This window comes from Dromiciops gliroides, chromosome 3, assembly GCF_019393635.1.
Source record: "Dromiciops gliroides isolate mDroGli1 chromosome 3, mDroGli1.pri, whole genome shotgun sequence".
In the NCBI taxonomy this organism is placed as follows: Eukaryota; Metazoa; Chordata; class Mammalia; order Microbiotheria; family Microbiotheriidae; genus Dromiciops; species Dromiciops gliroides.
Window position 1 is genome coordinate 628638980 of NC_057863.1, and position 24702 is coordinate 628663681.

Consider the following 24702-nt stretch of genomic DNA (forward strand, 5'->3'; position numbering starts at 1 on the left):
CTTTTGTGGTTGAAGAGAGAGACAGAGACATAGAGAGACAGAACCACCAAGAGACACATAGAGAGGCAGAGACACACATAGAAACAGAGAGAGACCCTGAGACAGATGCAGATAAACAGAGACAGGCAAAAATAGACAGAGAAAGAGTGAGATACAGTGAGATAAAGACAGAGACAGAGACAGGGAAAGAAAGACAAAGACAGAAAGAGAAAGAGACACAGAGAAGCAGAGGGATCAGATGTGGCCCTCCAAGGCTCAAAGTATTTTCCTAAAGCAGAGAGAACCCCCTCTCAGGTGACTGCTTCCTTCTAATCCCTCAGCCCAGGTTGTGGGGCATGGAGGAACTCTCTACTCCACATGCCCAGACAGCTATGCTGAGCTACCAACAGAGGCTATGTCTGTGGCCTGGGCTGTCTGAACTTCTTCTTTCCCACACCACTGGTTTCTAACATGCATTGGCAAATTTAAACTGAAGTCTCATCCCTGGGCAGCACTGCTAGGCAACAGTTCCTAATCACACATCCAGAGCAAGGTGGACTCTGCCCCTCACCATGCAGGTCCATGGGCTCTTCTACCTGCCAGGGGGTCCCTCATTCCCCCTCCAGCCTTGAGAACCATCTTCCTCACCCCTGGCCCTGGCTTTCCTAACACACTCTCCCTCTAGGCTGTTGTCTCAAGGTCACCTTCAGCCAGAGGGACTCTTGCGAAACTCTTGGGGCCTCTTTGGGGACTGAGTAAAAGGGACCTGGGTCCCTGGGCATCACAAGCTGTCAGGTCTCAAAGACTGTTTCCTGCTCAAATGTATAGTGAGGTCCCTGGAGAGAGCTTCTCAAACTTATTGCTGACATTTGCCTAAAAATGACTCTCCCACAAAAAGGAATCCGTGGGAGCCGAGAGGACCATCTCCCTGAGCCTTCAGCCGAAGGGCAGGCCTCGGGGGCATCATCAGGAGGGAGCCAAACCCTTGGGATTCCAGAGGCCTGGCCATCTCCAGCAACCCTTTCCCTGTGGGCAAGACTCCAGGCAGGGGCTTCTGTCCTCAAGAGACACCTTGCATCATGGTTTCCTCCTCACCAGGTCGGTTATTACTCATGACAATAGGGAACTTCCAACATTTCCCTTTCTCCCCTAGCCTGGGTACTGGGTGTTTCTTTTGCCCAGATCATACCTGTTCCACATCTCTCTCTCTCTCTCTCTCTCTCTCTCTTTCTCTCTCTCTCTCTCTCTGTCTTTCTCTCTGTCTCTGTCTGTCTGTCTCTCTCTCTCTCTCCTGTCTCTGCCTCTCTATCTCTATTTCTATTCCTCCACCTCTCTCTTTTTTCTCTTTCTCTCTTCCCCTTTCCTTCTCTCCCCCGCTCCTCACATGTACACACACAAATACATACACATACATAGATAGATATAAATATTCCAGAAGACACTGGAGTGATTTTGCATAAAAATTATGAAAATACATGTAAACCCTGAACCTATATACACCACTGTGTATACAAAGCTATGAGTATTAATGTGAATAAGTGTAGACTTAGGGCTAGAGGAGTCAGATTCAAATCTCAGCTCTGTTACTTACTACCTCAGTGTGGTAAAAAGTTTTTAACAATCAGTTAGTGAATACGGAAAGACGCCAGTTTTTAAAGGACCACCCTTTCGGGGAGGAGACCAACGGCCGTGCATGGACTACACACGCCAGTCCAGCTGTTAAGCACTCCACTTCCGGGGTGCAAGCTTAAAAGGCAAGGAGAGAACGGAAGTAGGAGGTCTTTTTGGCTCTCCTGGTTCACTGGCTGCGCGGCACAGACAGATGCTGACTGGAGTTTGACTTGGCCTGGCTCACCGTAGCAGCACGTGCTTGACAAGGCTCTCTCCCCTCAAAGGTGGCCTTGGGCTTTTGGTGAGTTTTATACGGAATATAGACTAAGCTTAGACTTAAGACTATTTGTTTTGTATTTCTACTTTCCTATCCCTCTAATCAACATCACCTTGTAACTACCAAACAATAAAAGCTCTAACTAGAGACCAGAGGCTTCTTCCATTTACTAGTCTGGGAGATAAATTAAGGGAAAGGTTAAAAAGGGGAGATTAATGCTCTAGTATCCAATTTTAAATCTCACATCAGTGACCTTTGGGCAAGTCACTTCCTTTCTTATTCTATACAATAAGGGGGTTTGAATCTAAGGGCCCTTTCACCTCTAGATTTTGTGATCAGTGTTCAGATGACACAAGTATTCTGAGTGAGACAACATGGCACAGTGGATAGAGATTTTGGAATAAGTTGGTTCAAATTCGACCTCTGACATTTAGGAACTGTGTGACCATGTGTGACTATCAGGACCTCTCTGAGTCTTCAGAACCTCTCTAGGGTTTCTTTCTTTCTTTCTTTTTCTTTTTTTTTGGTGGGGCAATTGGGGTTAAGTGACTTGCCCAGGGTCATGCAGCTAGTATGTGTTAAGTGTCTGAGGCCGGATTTGAACTCAGGTCCTCCTGAATCCAGGACTAGTGCTCTATTCACTGTGCCACTTAGCTGCCCCTAGGGTTTATTTCTTAAGTAGTAGAGGGATTGTGATGTATGTTGGTGAAAGGACTTCCCAAATCAATGAAGCTATACATCCCTGATGAACTGGTTCATCCTACAAGGACCCACCTGCTTACTCAGCAAGACCCAGAATGAAGAGGGAAGTACCTTTAGCATTCAAGCCACTCCCTGCTAGAGTAAAGCCAAAGGACACATTCTTTGGTCCACAACAGAGCTGCCTGGCAAAGGAAGTTTAACTCCTGATTTCTGTTCACTGAAATCTTCTTTCCCATTGGTCTATCCCTTTCCCTACCCCACCATGATGATAACAGTTCCCAAGGGTGCTTGGCCTCAAACAAGGAGAGGTTCCCATATTCCAGTTGGGCAGATACAGATTTGGACTAGAAGGGGTGACTGACAAGCTGCCTCCTCTTACCTCCTTCCCCTTCCCCTCCCCCTTTCCCCCAGCAGGGCATAAAAATGACTGGATATACAGAGTACAGAGCAAAACCTCAACTTATTTTTCAGTGTATCCCTTTCCCCTCTCTCTGGCTTTGCACAAAACACACAGCAGACTCAGTAGTTTTACAAAGGCAAACACCATGGTGACACTTGGCCAGAGAGAGGGGAGGCACTGGGAGCAGAGTCCAATAAATTTGGTTCAAATCCCAGAGCTGCTACTGACTCATTGTATGACCTTTGGCCAAGTTATTTTCCCTTTCTGGTCCTTCACTTTGTCGTCTATAAAATGGGGGAAGGGCTGTAGTAGATTCACTTTAATTCCACAAATAAGCTATGGACAAGGTTCTGTACTGGGTTTTGAGGAAACAAAAAGAAGACAGTCCCTGCCCTCAGGTAGCTTACATTTTACTGGTGATAAAACCTGTAGAAAAGTAAGTACAGAATTTATACAAGAGAATACAAAGTAATTTCAAGACAGAAAGGAAGGGGAAATGAATAAGCGTTCATTAGGCACCTACTATGTGCCAGGCACTGGGCTAAGCATTTTAAAAGTATTATCTCGTTTCTCCCTCAAAACATTCCAGCAAGGTGGATACTGCTATTTTCTCCTTTTTATAGTTGAAGAAACTGAGGCAAAGAGAGGATAAGTGACTTGTCCCAAGGTCACACAACTGGAAAGTGTCTGAAACCAAATTTGAACTCCCATCTTTTTGACTCCAGGCCCAGAACTCTCTCCACTTCAAGAAGAAGAAAGTGCTAACTACATGGAAGGCATAGGACAGAAGACAGCACCTGTGCTGTGCCAAGGACTCTAAGAGATGGAAGATGATGGCATGGTATGGGCTAAGTATGGCATGCTTGTAAGGGTATGGCATACCTGAGCAAAAGGATGGAGGTGGGAGATGGAATTATTTGTATAGGAAATAATTAACCAGGCCTGCTTAACTGAAGGATGAAGAGAACAACACAAAATGGTCCTGGAAAGGTAGGTAGGTTCCAGATGGCAGAGGGCTTTAAGTGCCTGCCTGAGGAGTTTTTACATTTCTTGAGGCTTTCAATGGTATGACCCTGAGAACAAAACCTCAGAACCAAAGGAAAACAAGTCAGGGATATTCCACCAGCACACCGGCCCCATAGGGTGAATATCTAGGTCTTCGAAAGAACCTGGACCCTGGGACTAGAAAGTAATGAAATCCTCCAACACCTCCTTATTTATGGCTTGTGCATGCTGAATTACAAATCTTATAACTGCAGATATTATCGTTGCATATTTCATTACTACCAACATTGCATATTTATAATTTAGCAGTGTGTAAAATTTATAAAGGCACAAGTAGGGGTTGGTTAATGGCATCGACTGAAGCTCCACGCATGGAGTGTGTTTTTCATGTTATATGGATATGGTCGAGTCTGGGAAGCCAGTGGCAGGTGAGGAAAGTGGGTGGGAAAAGCCTTTGTGTTCTGAGCTGGTGGACTGGGGTGCAATCATCACAATCACTGGCACCATCTCGGTTTGTACCCCGAGGCTTCAAAAGCACTTTCCTCCCATTGATTATACCAGGTGCACAGTGCAGGGAAGATTAACCCCATTTTGAAGATGAGAAAACTGAGGCTCAGAAAGATAAACTTCCTTGTACATGATTGTTTGGCTGACAGAAATGGGATCTTAACCCAGGTCTTCTGATTCCAAGGCTAGTGTTCATTCCATTATACCGTTTCCCCCCTTCCTCTATGGAACCACTCTTGGTGCCTGAAAAAATATGCTCACCTGTTCTGGATCCAGGAGGGTAGTTGACTTAACCACTGCCAGTCCTGGGGTGGGGGTGGGGGGAATTAGAAGAGTGGAGGAGGGTGGAATGTTGGCTTAAAAGTCCTAGGATCACCTTCAAACCATATATTTGCAAGCCCAATCCTCACCAGGCTTGGAAGCCAAACCCTTTCTGGAGGAGAATAATTAAGGCAGCAGGTCCCAAGAGAAAACAGTCAATGCTCCGGCTGTATTGACAAATGCATATTTTATCTGAGGAAGAAAATGCCCTGACTTTCCAAAAGTGAGTCCTAAAATATTCGCCTCTCAAGGACTGGAGGACTAATTGAGTTTTAATTCATCAGTGGCTAGAGATAAGCAAAAGCCGGTCCTGGACGTTTACCCTGAAACCATCACCCGTGTCTCACACAACTCATCAATCCCATGGGCTTGGTGACAGTAAGCTGGGCCCCCACTGCCTCTGAAAGACTACCAATGCATTATGGAGCTCAAAATGATTTGTCTTCATGAGACAAATCCGCCTTGAGAGGTAGAATGTTGAATGTGTAGGATGAAGAAGAAAAGGTCAGGACAGCTATTTGCCCCAGAGAAAACAGGAAATACCAAGAAGGGAAAGTCTTCCTGCCATGTGTCTCCCCTTCCTTGAAGAACTCTCATCTCCCCAGAATCCAACAGGGAGCCCCCTGGGGATCAAAGTTCAAGTCGTCATGTCTAGCAACATGGAATAATTAAAAACCACAAGATTTAGGAGAACCAGTCTTGAATCCTGTTCTTGATGTACTCTATGTGAATTTCAGTGAGTCACATAACAATCTGGACCTCCCTCCACTCATCTAGAAATGGGGATGTTGTGGGAAAATGAGGTAGACTAGATTCCTATATTAAAAAGAAATTAAGATCATAGGATTTAAAGCTCTTAAGTTTCCAGCTCTAAACCCTATGATCTTAATTTCTTTTTAATATGGCCAATATGGGAATCTATTTTGCTTCCCCTTGCATTTTTGTTCCAAGGATTTTGTTTTTCTTTCTCTCCCCACTGCCCCCCTCCTGCTTTCTTTTAATGGGGGGAAATAGAGTAAAATTTAAATCTTTTGGCCTCTGATCCACATGGTGGGTATATGGACATTCAACAAAGTAATATAAAGTATTTACAAGTGCAAGACATGGTTCTGGGTACTAGGTTTACAAAGACACATATGAAACATTCATTCCCTGTCCTCGGGGTGCTTACATTGTACAGAGGAGGACATATACCTTATACACAAGTAAATACAAGGTAATATAGGGCAGTTTCAAGGGAGAAAGTGCTAATAACTGGGGAGGACCAGTAAGTCCTGTGTTGGAGGTAATACCTAAGCAGAATCTTGAAGGAAGTAAGATTTTCTCCAAGACAAAGGTAAAGAGGACATGTACTCCTGGGATAGAGAACCATTTTTCTATGCATCTGAATGATGTAGAGATAGAGTGCTGTAATTAGAGTGAGGCCCAAATTTGGTCTCAGATACTTACATAACCGTGTGACCTTGGGTGAGTCACTTAACCTAAGGCTTGAAGTGTAAAATGAAGGTAATCTAATAGTACCCACCTCCCAGGGACGTGTCAAGAATAAAATGAAATGTTTGTAAAAGGTTTAGCACAATTCCTGGCACAAATTAGGTACTTAATAAATGCTTACTCCCCTCCCCCTTCACTTCCCACTTAGCCTCTCTCAGCCTCAGTTTCCTCATCTGTAAAATGGGGTTAATAATAGCACTTCTATCAGAAGGTTGTTGTGAGGATCAAATGAGATAACAGATGCAAAGCACCTTGCAGACCTTATACTATCATGTAAATGCTGCCTATTGTTCTTATTTATTCTGAGGCACAAGTGAGGAGATGGAATGTCACACAGAGGGAACAATTATCTGGCCACTTTTATGCCATGAGAGAATGTGTGGAGGGAAGTCATATGAAACAGGAAGATGCAGGTAGGAACCAGATTGCTGAAGGTTTTTGAATCCAGGCTGAACAGTTTGCATTTTATCCTCAAGGTAATAGGGAACCATAGGAGATTTTTGAGGAGGAGAGTGACATGGTCAGAATGGTAATTTAGAAATATCACTTTGGCGGTTGTGTGGCAGACTGCTTGGAGAGGGGAGAGACTGGAGGTAGGAAGAGCAGTTAGGAAGCCATTCCAAAAGTCTGTCTGGTGAGTGGTAAAGACCTGAACTAGGAACTAGAAAGCTGCATGAGTAGAGAAGGGGATGGATGTGAGAGATGTTGGGAGGATACAACATGTACAAAATAAGCAAATCCAAGGATATTTTGAAAGGGAGAGAACAGTAACAAGTGGGAGAGCTCAGGACAGGCTTTATGTAAGAAGGGGTACCAGATGGGACACTATATTAGTCAAGCAACAAGCATTTAATAAGCACCTACTGCATTCCAGGCACTGAGCTATGTGCTGGGGATGCAAATTTAAATTCAAAATCACCCTCACTCTTAAGGAGATTATATAATGGCTCATCCAATCCTATCTGTCAGTAATGCCATTAAGACATTATGACCCAACCCTATTGTAATATCATAAAGCCCCGTTACGGTTCAGCTGATTGAATAAATCATCTAGGTGACCAAACACTGATAACCAAGCTAACCGTCACCTCATAAGCAGCAGTGGTTGCCTAATAGACAAGCTATGCCTTCAAATGAAATCTAACTGGAAACCAGCAGCATGTGAGGTGCTTAAGGAAGGTGGCACTAGGGTTAGGGGAAATTATCCGATTTATAAAACAAAACAAAATATCCAGACTCTGAATTCTGCAGTGCCTCCTTTGGCTAGAGAGGGTACTCTCTGTACCTGAAGAGGTCTGTCCCTACTGTGCCCTGAGAGCTGCACATGAATTCAGAGGACAGGGAAACATCAGGTGTTGCCAGCAGAGGTTGTTGATGTGAAAAAAAAAAGGGTACTTATCACCTTTCCAAACCACCAAAGCTTAGGGATCAAATCAACACAGCCATCTATTGCCACTTAATCCAACAATTAAAGCAGAACCATCTTTTTAAAGCATCACCCTGAACACGTCCAAATGCACTACATATCAAAAAGGAATAATTAAAACCTACACTTCTCACAATACCACCGAGTAAGGCAATTACGAGGCCCTCATAATGAGCAATTTATGTAATTAAAAAAGTCAGACGCGTAATATGCAAAGAACTCTTTAAATGAATTACTGCCGGATGGCTGGGTGCACTTTGGTCCTCATCTCTGGCCTCTGCTTCCTGTGACTCCAAAGTGGCTTCCTCCTCATATTTCAGGGCGGGTGGAGGATAGCTAAGGAAGATTTTCTGCATAAGCTCAGGCTGAGACCCACATTTAGAAAGCACATTTAATCCTGACCAGTATAAAGGATGTTGGGTAATTGCTGCTCGAATCCAATGTGAGCACTGTATCTCATCTATGATATGCAATTTGGTGGCTATATTCTAGTAAGAGAACTTTATGACTTGCTGTCATGATAAATAAAAGTTTATGGCATAATGGAATTAATATTTACTTTGACTGCAACGTAGACTATTCAAATAAAGTTGCCGGGACTCACTTAAGCCAGGGGAGTTTTCAAATGGTGTATGAGATGACAGGGAAATTCAGATTCCCCTCTGCCCACCAGACCTGGGACCATTAACAAATCTCCAGATTTCAAAGCTCAGCTCAATTGCCACCTCCTCTGGGAAGTCTTTTCTGATTGCCAAAGTTGAGAATGCTCTCTCCCCTCAAACAATCTTGTACTTATTTATCTTTATATCTGTTGTAAAGCCCTCTCCTAGTAGAATATAATTGTTAATGGTGGAGCCTGGTTCTTGTGTTTTTTTTTTAATCTTTGTAATGTAAAATCTAGCAGTTCCTGAGATGTGGCAGGCTACAGGCGAATGAAGAATGAATAAATGAATGAATGAATATCTCTAGTTCTCATCAAAATGTCCTTTTTTGGCTTCTTTTTTTTCATACACTTACTGTAGTTTAAAGTTATGTTAATAGAAATGTGTGACAATTAGATATGAGGGTCCACATTGGGAGAGACTTCTTGTCCCATGGAATGGGAGGGAGTGGGAGGGAAGAAGGGAGTAAGGATGTGTAGCAGAGAGAGCAAGAAATTCAAGACAATCTTGGATCTAGGAAATAATAATAGCAACAATTCACACATATATAGTGCTTTCAGATTTACATATCACTTTGCTCATAACAAACCTAAAAGGTAGGTTTGAAAGCCTGTCTTTATTCTTTAGATAATGAAAGGTCACAGAAGTAACTGACATGCATTAATGTGAGGACTCAAAACCAAGAGCCCTTGATCCAAAACTTTCATTTACCCTTAACTGGGAGGAGCGATGGGTTTGTAGTTGGGCGTGGAGGCAGGGAGAGAAGGGAAGGAGTTTCTTATCTGAGTGTTCTGATGACTTCTTCACTAGCACCCCACCCCCACCCCAGGGTCCTATGTTTGTATTGGATTGGACACAATCTGCAACATTAACAAATGCATGGGTTTTTGAGTGACATCACAACTTTCAATTATGGAGTGTTTACCTAATTCCCAAATCAATTTTCAACAAACAATTTTTCAACTTTTCTGAAAAAATGACAGTATTCAAAAGGTTTTGGTAGGGGATGTTCCTATTTTTAGGTAATGTAAAAATCTTCCTAACTAGGGACTTAAACTAGGATTGAAACCAATTTGATTTGTGATGTGGCTAAAGGCCAGTTACAATTTTAATCAAACCAAGTTACATTTTAGGAAGAAGGCAGACAGGTTGGAGCTTATCCAGAGGAGAGCAATTGGGTATGAGGATTGCTTAAAGAAATTGTTTTTTCCTGAAAAAAAGCTGGGGGGAGGGGGTGAGAGGACTGAAATAAGAAACATTTATTAAACAACTACTGTATTCACTGTACTATTGTGCTGGGGATATAAAGATAAACAAGAAACATGAAACAGCCCACACTCTTCAACTGTATGAAGGGCCATCAGATGGAATGGGGATTGAATTTCTTCTGCTCAGTCCCAGAGTCAAATACTCAATCAATAAACATTTATTAAGTGCATACTATGTGCCAGGCACTTTGCTAAGCACTTGAGGCAAAATATAGTCCTTGCCCTCAAGGAGCTTACAATCTAATGAGAGAGACAACAAACAAAAATATGTACAAACAAGCTATATATAGGATAAATGGGAAATAATTAATAGAGAGAAGGTGCTAGAATTAAGAGGGGTTGGAAAACACTTCCTGAAGGAGATGGGATTGCAGCTGAGACTTAGAAGAAGCCAGTAGCCAGAAGGCAAAGAGGAAGAGGAAGAAGAATCCAGGCCTGGGATGACAGTCAAAGCAAAAGCCTGGAGACCAGAGATGGAATGAGTACCTTGTTTGTGTATCAGCCAGGAGACTAGTATCACTAAATCAAATGATAGTACACTAGATCCTGAAAGGGGCAAACACTTCAAGAGCTGAGGCTATTATCGGGACAGCTTTTCTGCAGGTCTCTGCCAGCAATACCAGAAGCACTAGGGATGGACTTCAGGGACCAAAAGTGAGGATAAGGAAGTGGAAGAGGAGGAAAAGGAGAAAGAGCAGGAGGAAGAAGAGGAGGAGGAGGGAGAGGAGGAGGGGAAAAGGAAGAGGAGGGGAGAAAGGGAGGAGGAGGAAGAGGAGGAGAGGAAGGGGGGAGAAGGAGGAGGACAAGGATAACAATAATCATAGTTCTAGGGCAGCTAGGTGGCGCAGTGGATAGAGCACTTGCCCTGGAGTCAGGAGGACCTGAGTTCAAATCTGGCCTCAGACACTTAATACTTACTAGCTGTGTGACCCTGGGCAAGTCACTTAACCCTCACTGCCTCACTAAAACAAAAATAATCATAGTTCTAAGATTTTCAAAGTGCTTTACATCTGCAAAACAACTTATGAGATGGGTACTGTTATCCTCTTTTTAAAGATGAAGAAACGGAGGCTGAGAGGCTAAGTAATTTGTCCAAATCCACACAGCTATTAAATGTCTAAAGCAGGATTTAGATCCAGGTCAGTGTTCCACTGCCCATGCCATATTCCCACTTAGAGACTCACTCACCAGTTCTTTAACACAAGAAAGCTGAAGGTTTGAAGAGTGTTGAGGAGGAACTGACTTCCAACACAGTAGGGGCATTGTTGGTCTGAAATAATTCTGAGTGGCACAAAGGCATATCTCACAAGGGAGGCAGTGATGAAAAGAGCCCTGGATTGTGGGAGTTGAGGATTTCAGAGGCCTGCTTTTCAGGCTCTCCTCAACTATTGACTGGGCTACCCTTGCCTCTCTGGACTTCATCTTCCTCATCTATAAACCCAAGTCTGATTTGATGATCTCAAAGGTCTCTTAAACTTCAGCTTTCCAAGATTACAGCCAAGGGGCAGATCTCTGGGGAAAGTGTTGGATGATGGGCTAGGGTTCTTTTATTATTGGCTTACTTCTACCCTGGGACTCAGGACACCAAGGGTGAGAAACTTCACTGAGTTAGCAGGGTCTGAAACAAGGCTATTGTCCAATGATCACCTCAATAGTCAGTGTGCAGAGAAAGCTAATTAGCATGAGATGTGCTTTTTATAATACACCTTTCTTTTGAGAAATTCAAGGGTTTTTTTTTATAATGATCATCAGGAATGCCTCCTTCCTTGATTTCCATCTTAGTATCCCTATCATACTTGAAAGCATATCTCAGATCTACATAGCTATCTATAGTCATAGGTATAAGAAATGATGAGCTTATTGATCTTAGAAAAACATGGAAAGACTTGCATGAAATAATGAAAGTGAAATGAGCTGATCCAAGAGAACATTGTATAGTCACAGAAACATTGTTTTTTAAATGACTTTAGTGAATAAATAATTAACTAAAATTAACTAAAAAGGACCAAGAAAGGTGCTATCTGTATCCAGAAAAAGAACTGATAAATAGATATATAGAATAATTTTACATATCTATGTGTATATAAATGTGTTTACATATATATAAACATAAATATATATATATATATATACATTTATATATACACCTATTTGTGTCAAATGGTAGCTATATCTAGGGTGGGAAAGGGAAAGGGAAGAAAAAAAGGGAAAAAAGCAAAGAAGAAATTGACATGGTAACTTTATTATAAATTTAAAAGGAATAGCAAGTTGCATATAACAGATTTGCATTTTTGTGTGCAATCATTTTTAATTGTACTATGTTATTGAAATGCTTATTTGATTCCATAAATTAAAAAGAAAATAAATTTTAAAAAGAAAGTACCACTCACATGCCACCATATTAGTCCTTTCCTGATTTCCCCCTCTACATTGTAAGTGCTCTCTCTGTCTCTGTCTGTCTCTGTCTCTGTGTCTGTGTCTGTCTCTCTCTCTGTCTCTGTCTCTCTCTCTCTCTCTCCCTCCTTGTCAGACTTTGTATCACTGTGTATATATTATTTTTAAAATGATCTTTGTATTATTTTGCTGTATTATTTCCTTAGGGAGAGGTGTGGTTTGGGATTTGGGATTAAGTAAGAAGACCTGAGTTCAAATCCTGATTCTGCTACTTGCTACTTGCGTAACCTTTGACAAGTCACCTCTATCTGGGTCCCAGTTTCCTATCTGTAAAAATGAGTGTCAGAGCAGATGGCCTCTAAGGTCCCTTTAAACAATTTAGGATCCTATGTTATTTCTCTCCATGAACTCCTTCAGAGCAGGGATGATTTCATTCTTTGTAGAACCAGTGATTAGCAAAGTTAGTGCATAGTCCACTCATAATCAATGCTCAGATGATTTTAACCACAAGGCAACAATGGTACCATTTCCAGTTCAAAGAAGGAGGTTGCCATTTGACCTAATGTAACCTAATGTACCCTAAAGATCCCTGGACCTTGCCATCTACCCAGTGTTTGTTCCATGAAGAACACTGGGTTTTGCAGGTGAACCCTCCTACACATACTGACTCTCCCACTTAGAGTCATCAACAAGCATTAATTAAGCCCCAACTTTGAGCCAGGGACTGTGATAAGTGCTAGAATGTGAGTTCATTGAGAGCAAAGACGGTCTTGCTTTTCCACTCTTGTCCCCAGTGCTTATCTCAGAGCTTGGCACATTGGAAGTAATTAATAAATGCTTTTTTCACTTATTAATTTATACAGAAACTGAGTAGAGACAGAGTGGTTGATGAGACAGTTGCAGAGCTGAGCCTAAACTTCAACTCTCCCCATTCCCAAGCTCACAGTTCATCTACTATTCTGTCTTCCTAGTCTACCTTTTGTCATATCCATCACCCAGCTGGGAGCTCAGACAAAGTTCCCAAGAGGTCCATAGATTGGCTGGGAGGGAAGAAGAGGGCAATGGGATGCTTGATGCTCTGGGACTAACGATCCCTAATTTCTCTGTACTCATTTTGATAACCACTTTGCTGACACATAAGAATAATCTTATTCCACTGAAGCTATCCTATGGCAGGCTACTGAAACCCAGTGGTCAGGCAGATGGTCAAATCCCCCAAGCAACAGCAACGAGGCTTTAAAATCTTGCAATCTTTAGTAGCACAGGGCCATTTTAGGAAAAAATTCTGCCATTTCTGTTGTAATATGTGACAGAAACGCTGCATCTGTGGACTGGGGAAATGTAAATTGCATGAACGGAGTCCTAGGAGAGACTGCTACATCTGTGAAGGTCACAGAGAGTTAAGTGCTTCATTCCAAGAGACCGTGAGAGAAATGACAATCACTGTCATATGGAGTATGGGAGAAATTCCAGGAGAGCTCAGGGCAGGGCCCAGGGCAGCACCACATCACTACACTTTTCAAAGCCCAAGACGGTGGCTCTTCTATCCCATTCTATAACCACAAAGCTCCAAAATACCAGTTGCTCCTCTAAAGCTTTGCCAGTCAACATCAATCCAGAATCCATGTGCTGATTCTGAATATCTGAGGTCAGCCTGAGACCAAAAAAAAAATGGAGCCCTGGGAACTGAGTTCACAGCAAACCAGAATGTCAGAGTAGGAGGGGACTTCCAGACCCAGTCCAACCCATACCCAAACAAGGATCCCCGTTTATCAAATGAGACAATATTTGTAAAGCACTAAGCACAGTGCCTAGCACACAGTAGGTTCTTAATGGATACTTGTTCCCTCCCTCCCTTTATGGCATATCTGACAGGTTGTCATCCAGCCTTTGCTTGAAGATTTCCAATGAGGAGAAAGCTGTCACCTCCTCCTGCAGTTCATTCTAATGTTGGACAGTTCTCGTTGCTAGGAAGGTTGCACTCAAATTTTAGAGTAAACTTGCTTCTTCTCAACGTCCCATGCCTGGAGTACTCTCCCTCCTCAACTTGAACTTCTGGCTTTTCTGGCTTCCTTTAATTCCCAACTAAAATCCCATCTTTTACAGGGAATCCTTCCCAACACCTCTCAATTCTATCACTTTCCCTCTGTTAATTATTTCCTATTTATCCTGTATATAGCTTGTGTGTATAGATTTGTTCTTATGTTATCTTACCCTAATAGACTGTGAGCTTCTTGAGAGCAAGGACTATCTTTTGCCTCTTTTAGAACTCTGAGTGCTTAGGACAGTGTGTAGCATGTAAGAAGCATTTAAAAATGTTTATTGATTGATTCATTCAACTTTTACCCAATACTCTGAGTTGAGCCTGCTGCGTCCAAGAAGAATAAACAGAATCCCTCTTCCATCTGACGTTTTTTCAAATACTTGAAGACAGCCTTCTCCTATCTCTTCCACCCTTCTCTTCTCTTCTCTGGCTCCTAGAAGGAGCTACATATCACAATCTGGAGCCCATCATCATCCTGGTGGCCTCTCTCTAGATGCTTTCTAGTAATAATATCGCGATACTTCCCAAAGCACTAGAAAAAGTACTCTAGATGTGGTCTGAACAGGGGAGAGGACAGCAAGACCATCACCTTCCTAGTCTGGACACTAAGCCTCCTTTAACATAGTCTGAGATTACATTGGCTCTCTTGGTTTCCCATGCCATGTGCTATTGAATGATGTTGAGCTGATAGCCACTAAAGTCTCTAGATCTTTCTCACACTGCTTTCTATCTTCCCCCTCCATCAATTCCCAGATACGGAAGTGTTTCATAGATGGAACTCTTGATTTCCCATTCAGGAAGTCCTGAAGTCTAACTCAAACAATCTCTATTAAGTCCTGAAACAATAGTGTGCTGGTAAATTTAACAACAGGCTCTCCAAAAATACTTAACCCACCTTGAAGTTTAATCTGCATGAACATTTTCTCGATCACTTTCTTAAGTCTAGATAATCAACAAAATAAGTTAAGCCCTGATTTGTAATACTTGTCAATTTCCAAGGTATAAGTGTTTACACCAAAAATTTAACAATTGGCCCTCATGCTCTGCTTGAGGATTTCCCTTCCTCCACCCTTGTCATCCCTAGCACAGTTTTATGGTGCTCTGCTCCATGTTGCTCCTTCTGAAATTTTCTCTAAGGATGGAAGTTGTTTAGTTGTCTAGTTGAGAATGATTCCAAAAGACTTCAATAATCTTGAAGAGTAGGATAAATTTAATGCGGACATATGTCAAGCTATGCTTTATAGAACCCTAACAGTCCTAAAGCCATGGTGAGGGAAGACACAGACTTGAAAACCATATAGGTTAGCATTTATCAATATAATAAATGAGTATTGACCGAACATTTCCCATACCTGTGCCTAGAATGGGGCAGGGGACTCCCTTGATTAACAATAATATGAATTAAATGTCTCCTGAACAGAAGGGATGGTGTGATGTAGTGGGAAAGTCCATCCATCAATCAATAAACCTTTATTAAGCACCTACTAAATGCTAGGCACTGTGCTTAAGTGCTGGGTATACAAGGACAGGGGTGAAATAGCCCCTGCCCTCAAGGAATCTACATTCTAATCAGGAGAACTAATATGTCCATTTGGAGCCAGAGGACTTGGGTTCAAATCCTGGCTCTATCACTCACTACCTCTATGATTTGGGGCAAATCACTTCAGTTCTCTAGGTCCAGGCTTCCTCCTATGTAAAATGAGGGATTAGAAGGTATCTAAAGTCCATTCTAACTCTCAATCATTCGTCAAGTTTAACCCATATTGCCCCTTATTGCTCTAAGTCTATTATCTTAAAATCTGTCACTCCCATAGCCTCAGTTTCCTCCTCTGTGAAATGAGAGGTTTGCCCCCAATGACCTCTAACATCTCTTCCCACTCCAAATCCACTCTCTTATATTCCTTTCGCCTCTCTAGTCTCAGATTCCTTAGGGGTTGGACTAAATGACCTCTAAGCTTCCTTCCAGTTCTAAATATATGATCCTATTTTCCCCCATCTGGTTCTCTTGTCTGGCTACAATTCCAGCTCAAGAAACCACCGATCCCAGCTGGAGACTTATCTCTATCCCTCATGTGCTAGAGCTCTCCTAGGAGAACTTAGCTTCGGGTTTGCACTCTTTGGAATCACAAAGCAGTTCAAGGGAAGTGACCCACTTTGGCAGCTCAAGGCCAGGGAGACATGTACCCTTCCAAAGATTCCTTCTTGCTGCTGTTCAGGATCCCCTTGTGCAAAGGCTCCCAGCCTCAGGCATTCACTGATGCTATCTGTCTATCAACTCTCCCTTTCCCTGGGCTCTACCTGAGCAGCACTTCCAGGCCCCCCAGTAATCCAGCTGCTAAACACCTAGTACATTCTTAAGCTTATCCCAAGAACATATTAAAAACCCAATTGGGTTTCTCCTGAGAGATCTGCCTGTGGATTATCTCCTTCTGTGTGCTAACAGAGGTGAACACTGCAGTAGCTAGAGGGGAAGGCAGAGGATTATAGGATCAGAACACCCCCAACCCCTGTGTTCAGTACCCCTCTCCAGTTTCATTACTGCTCTTCTTCCCGAAGAATAATCAACTTTGTAAGTTTCTTTCTCATCAGGAGGAATGGGGCCATGGGCTCAGCAAAGCTATGGCTGGGCAGCCACAGGATGGCAGCAGCATGATGAGAAGCCAGAAGAAGCTACATTCCTCTAGCCCTGCCACTGACCCCAAGAAATGCCACAAAGGCCCCATGTAAAAGTGGAGGGAGAGACTGAACACAAGCCCCAGAAAAGAAAAAAGGAGAACCAGGCATGGACAAATTACAAATTGTGTCCAGAAGAAAGAGGTAGGTATTAGACTGCAATTTTACTAATGCAGGGAAAACCCTCTACTGATGCAGGTTGGCATCTCCTCTGCCTAGAACACTAAGGAGGAAGTGACTTACCCAGGATCTCACAACAAGCATTCAGGAACTGCCCTAAAAAGATATAACTTTTAACTTCCTCAACCTTGACCTGATGTATAACAATAAATTTTAGACATATTGAACTGGATGTTCAGGAGACATTTTAAACTCAGCATGTCCCAAACAGAATATACATATACATACATGTACATGTACACATACATATACACACATATCTATGCACACACAAGCATATACATATGAATACACATATGCATAAGCATATACAAATAGCTATGCATATACAAATGCATATGCATATACATATACACATTTATACCTATACATCTCAATATGTCCCAAACAGAATATACATACACATATCTATGCACACACAAGCATATACATATGAATACACATATGCATAAGCATATACAAATGCATATGCATATACATATACACACTTATACCTATATATCTCAATATGTCCCAAACAGAATATACCCACATATACATATATACACACATATATGCCTATATATTATATTGTATATTATATATTGCATTTTATAAACAACATACATACACATATACATACATACACACAAATATATATTGTCCCCTTAATTCTCCTCCCACATTCCCTATTACTGTAGAGGGCAACACCATTCTTGGAGATGCTTAGACTACCAACCTAGGAGTCATCCTGGATTCCTCACTATCTCTCACCCCCTACCCCCTCCATATCTACTCTTTTGCTGATTTAACATCTGAAACGCCTTTTGAAAGTGTCCCCTTTTCTCCTCGGGCACTGCTACCACTCTAGTGCAGGGTCTTGTCACCTCATGCCTAGATTATTGCAGTAGGCTGCTGATGGGTCTGCTTGCTTCAAGTATCTCCTCACTCTGATACATCCTCTATTCAGCCACTAAAGTGATTTTCATAAAATGTAAGTTGAAGAAATGCCCGCCCCCCCCCCCCCCACTAGTGAATAAATCCCAGGAGCTTCTTTACTATTTCCAAATTTTTTTTTTTAAAAAGAAATGTTCTGTTTGGCATTCAAATCCCTTTATAACCTAGCTTTCTCCTACTTTTCTTTTCTGTTTGTTTGTTTGTTTGTTTTTAGTGAGGCAATTGGGATTAAGTGACTTGCCCAGGGTCACACAGCTAGTAAGTGTTAAGTGTCTGAGACCAGATTTGAACTCAGGTACTCCTGACTCCAGAGCCAGTGCTCTATCCACTGCGCCACCTAGCTGCCCCCTTCTCCTACTTTTCTAGTCTTCTTATACCCTGCTCCCCAAAATGTATCCTTTGATTAAGAGACTCTGACCTTCTGGCTTTTCTATGAATAAGGCACTCCATCTCTTAGCTCTGGGCATTCTCTCTGGCTGTCCCTCATGCCTGGAATGCTCTGCCTGTTCTGTTCTGACTATTGATCTCTGCAGCTTCCTTTAAGTCCCAGCTATAATCCCATCTTCTATAGGAAATCTTCAACCCCTCTTAATTCTAATGCCTCCCCTCTGTCAATTATTTCCTATTTATCTGTATATAGCTTACTTTGTATATATCTGTCTCCTCCATTAGACTGTAAGCTCCTTGAGAGAAGGGGTTGTCTTTTACCTTTTTTTTAATCCCCAGAGTTTAGCACAGTGCCTGCCATATAGTAGGTGCTTAATAGATGTTTATTGTTTGAATAACATGAAAAAAATCATCATGCAATGCCTCCCCATGAACGCTATGGTGCTAACCACATTTTTTTTCATGCACGGTTAAAAACAAGAAGAAAGAGTCACTGGGGGCAGGGGAAGAAAACAAACAAGGCACATATGCACATGGATAAAAAGAAACTGGGGTTTGTAAACCACACACACACACACACACACACACACACTCCTTTTGTTCTCTCTAAATTGGTCAATGCAGATTCTTACTTCCTTGGTGACAAATGAATGCAAATGTGTCTTGCTATGGTACCTGATAATAGTGCCAAAGTAACACTGAACAACAGTAACAACATTCAGGTGTTGGAGATGGTGGTTCTCTCCAGTGTGGGGGCTGCCAACAGAAGTGATCAGCTCTCTCTCAGGGCTCCAAAAGCATCTTTAGGAGGAGGGAATCCCCAGACTGGGCATGCTGTGCATCTGTATACAATCCATTATCATATGGACTGATGCTTTTGTACCTGAATTCTTTTTTTTTTTTTCAGAATCTGCTTGGAAAAATCACATGCTCAGGAGATGGAAAATCATCATGAAAATTAAAATATGCCTATGAACCAAAAGAAGTCAGGCAGTGGACCTGACAAAATTTAGTGCTGGCTGATTTTCATTTTAAAATGAGCTTTCCCAGGATTTTAAATGAAAGCTAATTGGAAAATACAAAGCAAACCAATCATGAGGTTTCACCTCACATCTGGAAAATTGGCAAAGATGACAAAAAGGTGGTGACGGTCAATGTCAGAGAGGTTGTGGGAAGATAGGAACCCAGGTGTATTATTGTTAAAGTTGTAGATTATCACAATCATTTTGGAAAACAATTGGGAATTGTGCAAATAAAGTGACTAAAATAACCATATCATTTGACCTTGAGATTCCATTACTAGGTTTATATGCAAGGAGGCCATGGATAAGAAGAAAGTCCTGATTTACATTAAAATATCTAGAGAAGCATTTTATTTGATAGCAAAGAGATGGAAACAAAACAGATGACTATTGATTGGAGAATGACTAAACAAATTGTGATATGTGACTGTAATGGAATTATACAGTGCTATACGAAATGATTACTGTGATGAATATAGAGAAGCATAGACAAGTCTACATGAACTGATGCAGAGTTAAGTAAGCAGAGTCAAGAAAGCAATGGTCACAAAAAATTCATGTGGAATCTAAAGAAATGATAAATATGAAGAATTCAAAAAAGCATGTGAAGATGTCAGGCAAAAGAGCCCTAATTTTTGATTCAGAGGACCCAGGTTCAAATATTTTCTTAGTTACTACCTACGTGACCTAAGGTGAGTCACTTTATTTCTCTAGTCCTCAGTTTCCTTATCTATAAAATGAGGAAAACTAGATGGCATTTGAAGTACCTTCTAACTCTAAGTCTCGAATCCTATGGAGGAACAAAAAAACAAGGAAAATAATAGATAAAATGATTACAACAATGTAAAGGGAAAGAACAACAGTGACAAAAACAATGCTGCATCATCATAATGACCAAGCTTACCCCAAAGATGAGTTAAGAAAGTGCAATTCACTCCTTATTTTGTAGAGGTGGGTGTGTCTGTGGGTTTGGAGAATTGCATGTACTGTCAGATTTTTTTTTCTTATCCTCCATAACTTTTATTATTATTATTATTACAAGGGATGCTCACTTATTGTGTAGAAATTGGAAATGAGGGTGATGTAAAAAATAGCAATAAAATTAAAACATTTTAAAAGAAAATCTATGGGGTCAGGGTAAGTTTTCTAAGCAAACTTGCCACAGGCAAACACACCTGTATCATATAGGAGGGCTAGAACAGAAGTTAGATTTCAGCTTAAAAGAATTTCTTAGTAAACATATAACAGACACCTAGGTGAGGTATTCCTGTTTCCTGAACCCATCTAGAAGCTTAGAAAAGAGGAACAGCCACACTCCACATGTTCTGGGTTGCTGAGCAACAAGCAGCTTATTATGAATTGATTTGTAAAAGTGGAGGCAAAGTGGCAAAAAAAGGGGTAGTATACTCATTTGGGCCAAATAGGTAGGGAAGTTTGTGGAGCTGTCCACAGTTCTGAGAAGACACTAGGCAATCCATTCGTAAGACATGCATCATCACAGCATTTCATACTTCCCTAACCCAAGGCAGGAAAGAACAAAGACACCAAATCATTTATAAAATGTGTATTGAGTGGGTTTTTTCAGGAGAAATTCAATCAGGAATCAATTGAGAAATTGAAGTCAGCTTGGGTGTGGCTATGAGTCCTGAAGGCAGCTGTGATAATGTAGAAAAATAATGTTTTAAATTAGATCTCGGTTAAAATTTCAGCTCTCCCATTCACAGTTTTTAGGCATTTGACTTTATGTGTTGGGAGCCTGATTTCCTTATATGTAAAATGGCAATGATAATTATAATACCTACCCTGACTACCTAGAGAATAATTTCCTTCAAAATTCAGCTCAAATACCACAAGACCTTTTCTGACACCCACCCCCATCTCCAGGTGACAGTATTATATCCATTACCTTGTCTTTATTTTGCATATGTCTAGCTTGTAATATAGCCACATGTGTACATGTTCTCTCTCTTGATAGAATGTAAGCTCTTTGAGAACATGGACTGTTTTATTCTGATCTTTGTATTCTCAGTCCCTGGCACATAGTAGGTGCATAACAAATGCTGATTGATTGATTGATTGATTGATCAAATGAGTTAACTCAAGGAAAATGATTTTTTTAAAATATGCTCAATATATATCCCCTGCTGCTATGCAGAATCTAGACAATTCTTTGCACCTAATAGGTGCCCAGGTGCTGCATCAATTTCTGTTGAATCAAGCTGAATAGCTAGCAATATAGAAGGTTGACATTTCTATGAAAGAAGCTATAGCCACATGTATCATCTTTCAGAAAAATAATTAAGTCTTCAGAGTAGATGGGAGAGCGGAGGTTAGGTGGTTTAATGCTATAAGCAGGCTCCCATGAGGATTCAAGCAATTCCCATAAAGACCCACAAGAGACACACATACTCACTGAGGCTGAAATACAAGGTGGCTAGTAGACAATGTCGAATATTGGTTCTGCTTGCTAAATAAGTTCTTTGAAAGAACTTTTCCCCCTTTTGGAAAATGCCAGGAAGTCAAGGTATTTCAGAAATGATCCCCAGAGAGGGCTCCATCCAAGAAACCTCCTTTCCAGCTTACATCCTAGTTATCCTCAGAACAGGCCACCACTCCTGCAATCCAATCTCCATATATTTTATTCTCAAAATATTTTATTTCTGGCCACCAGTCTTTAGATCTACAATTTGATTTTGTTCTTATAAATGAATTTTCCATAGTGTAGGTGGAAAGTATATTTAATTTCAAATTTCTTCAAACTGAAATATTCGATATAAATGTCAGAGAGTGTTTGTGCTGTGCATCCTTCCCCACCACACAAAAACCCCAACTGGCAAAGAGCAGACAAGGTGGCTGGTTAATGACCCTATAGCTTCTCTTTACAAAGTACATCTGAAGTATCTGGAAAAGTTAGGGATCACAAAAGATAGGCTCGTAGGATTTCCAAGTTAGAAGAACCTTAGAAGTTCCTCTAGTTTAATATTCCCATTTTACAGATGAGAAGCAAGTGTCATGTTGCAAAGGAAAGGGGTCTAGTGGAAAGAGTATTGGGGCTCAAAGCCTAATCACTTGGTTTCAAATCTTGACTTTACTACTCCATACCTGCATGATCCTAGGCAAGTCACTCAAGCCTCAGATTCCTCCTCCATAAAAATCAAGTAATAGGATGGGATTCTCTCGAAAGCCTTTCTACTTCCAAATTCAATGATCCCATCATATAAACCGAGACCTAGAAAGGTGCTGGAATCTACATAGAGTCAGTTAAGTAGTAGAGTAGGCCACTAGTTCCATTTCCTTCTCCTGTGTTTTTTACCTTGCCTGTGGATGTGATAGTTCTAGATTAGAAATCAGATGCTTGTGGAAAACAAGAACAAAATCCCTGTGAACATTCTGATTTTCTACAAGAAACTTTTCCCAATCCCTCTCAATGCTAGCATTTTCTCCCTGTTGATTACCTCTAATTAATCCTGTCTCTATCTTGTATTTACATAGTTGTTGGCTTATTGTCTTCCCCACTAGACTCTGAGCTCCCCATGGGCAAGGACTACCTTTTGCCTTTCTCTGTATCCCCAGAATCTAATATATTGCCTGGAACACAGTTGGTGCTTAATAAATGTCTATTGACTGGCTGACTGCTGAATCAACTAGGTTGGATTTATCTTCTGCACTGATCACTCATCTCTAGGGAACATCTCTAGAAAATTCATTCTTTTTTTTTAACTTTCTCTACTTCTTCTACTGGCATTGAAGGCCATTCCAGGTTGCAATGAATCATATTTTAAAAGCTTGGTTTGAGTTAGCTATGTGGAAATGTGATATAAGTTGTGGGCATCTTTATTACACTGAGGGAAGGGAAGGGCCAGCCTGGAGAATAGAAGACTCAGAAAGGACATGGCTGTGGTCAACTTTTTGATAGACCATCATGTGAAGATGAATTAGATTCAATCTGCTTGGCCTCAGAAGGCAGAACCAAGAACAGTGGGTATAAGTTTTCAAGACACTGATTTAGGAAATGTAAGGAAAAACTTCTTAACAATCAGAGCTGACCCAACAATCAGTGCTTCCTTGGGAGACTGTAGGCAATCTCTCAATGGGGGTCTTCAAGGGGAAACCAGGTGACTATTTGTCAGGGAAGTTGTAAAGGGAATTTCTTCCCCCCCCCCTCCAAAAAAACCCCTTCTCTACTTGTGTTGAAGGCACCATCATTCTTCCAGTGTCCTACATCCACAACTTTGGAACTTTAGTTAACTCTTCTCTCCTTCCATCCCCTACTAATCAGTCAGCCAAGTCTTGTTAATTCTACCTCAATAACATTTCTCATATTTATCCTCTTTTCTCCAATCACACAGCAATTACTCTACTTCAGCCCCACCCCACCTCTTACCTATACTACTGAAATAGTCTCATGATTGGACTCCCAGACATTCCAATCCATTCTCCACTGAGTTCCAAATTGATCTTCCTAAAGCACAAATCTACCCATGCCATTATCTTGCTCAAGAATCTTCAGGGGCTCCCTATTGCTTCTTAGATAGACTACAGACTCTTCAGTTTATAATACGGTTCCAGCCTGTCTTTCTAAGTGTATTTCATATTTTCTCCCCTTTCAGGCAATTCATGGTGAATCAATCTGTCCTACATATTGAATTCAGCATTGTCTCCTGCTCTGCCTTTGCAAACTATCTATATGCCTGGAGTGTACTTCCTCCTCATGTCTGACTCTGAAAATCCCTAGTTTGATTGCAGATTCAGCCTATGTTTCAATGGGAAGCTTGTCCTATTTCGCATATGCTTATGTGTATCCCCACTTCAACCCAATAAACTCTAAGCTTTCTGAAAGCAGGAACTGTTTTTCTTTTTATAATTATTTATTAATATAGTGTCACATATTATCTAATTATGTCATTATTTGTTATATAACAATATAACATATTATTTATTATTCCTAACACACAGTAAGTAGTGAACAAATGCTTTTTAGGTTGGACTGGTTTGAAATAATAGATTGTTTTATATAAGCATTAAATGCTACAGGAAGTCAAAGAAGGGAGAGATATCTATGGGTTAGGGTCATCAGAGAAAGATTCATGAAGGGACTTCAGTTAGGACTTGAAGAATGGACAAGATTAGAATGGGAAGGACATGACTGAAGGTCAGGAAGCAATGAGAATGAATGATGAGATGACTGATGTGATTAAAATGGATGGGGTGTGAGATTCATGTTGAAGAAAACAGGTCACATAAGTGGGACAGGAAGAGATTGTAGTAGACCCTGCAAGCAACACAAAAAGACTATAGGACCATAGATTTGGAGCTGAAAGGGAATACAGAATGACCCCTCCATTTTTAGGTAAAGAAGCTGGGGGGCAGCTAGGTGGCGCAGTGGATAGAGCACCAGCCCTGGAGTCAGGAGG

The 24702-nt window shown here is 41.3% G+C and overlaps 1 protein-coding gene and 1 long non-coding RNA gene across 14 annotated transcripts in view; one reads left to right on the forward strand and one right to left on the reverse strand.

The window, feature by feature from the left end:
* Nucleotides 1-24702, reverse strand: part of CAMTA1 (calmodulin binding transcription activator 1) — a 1311517-nt gene that overhangs the window by 669115 nt on the left and 617700 nt on the right. The gene's annotated exons all lie outside the window — the stretch shown is intronic.
* Nucleotides 1768-16901, forward strand: LOC122746759. The gene is made up of 3 exons (XR_006355569.1): nucleotides 1768-1891; nucleotides 3695-3810; nucleotides 16680-16901. It is a non-coding gene; the product is annotated as an uncharacterized LOC122746759 (long non-coding RNA).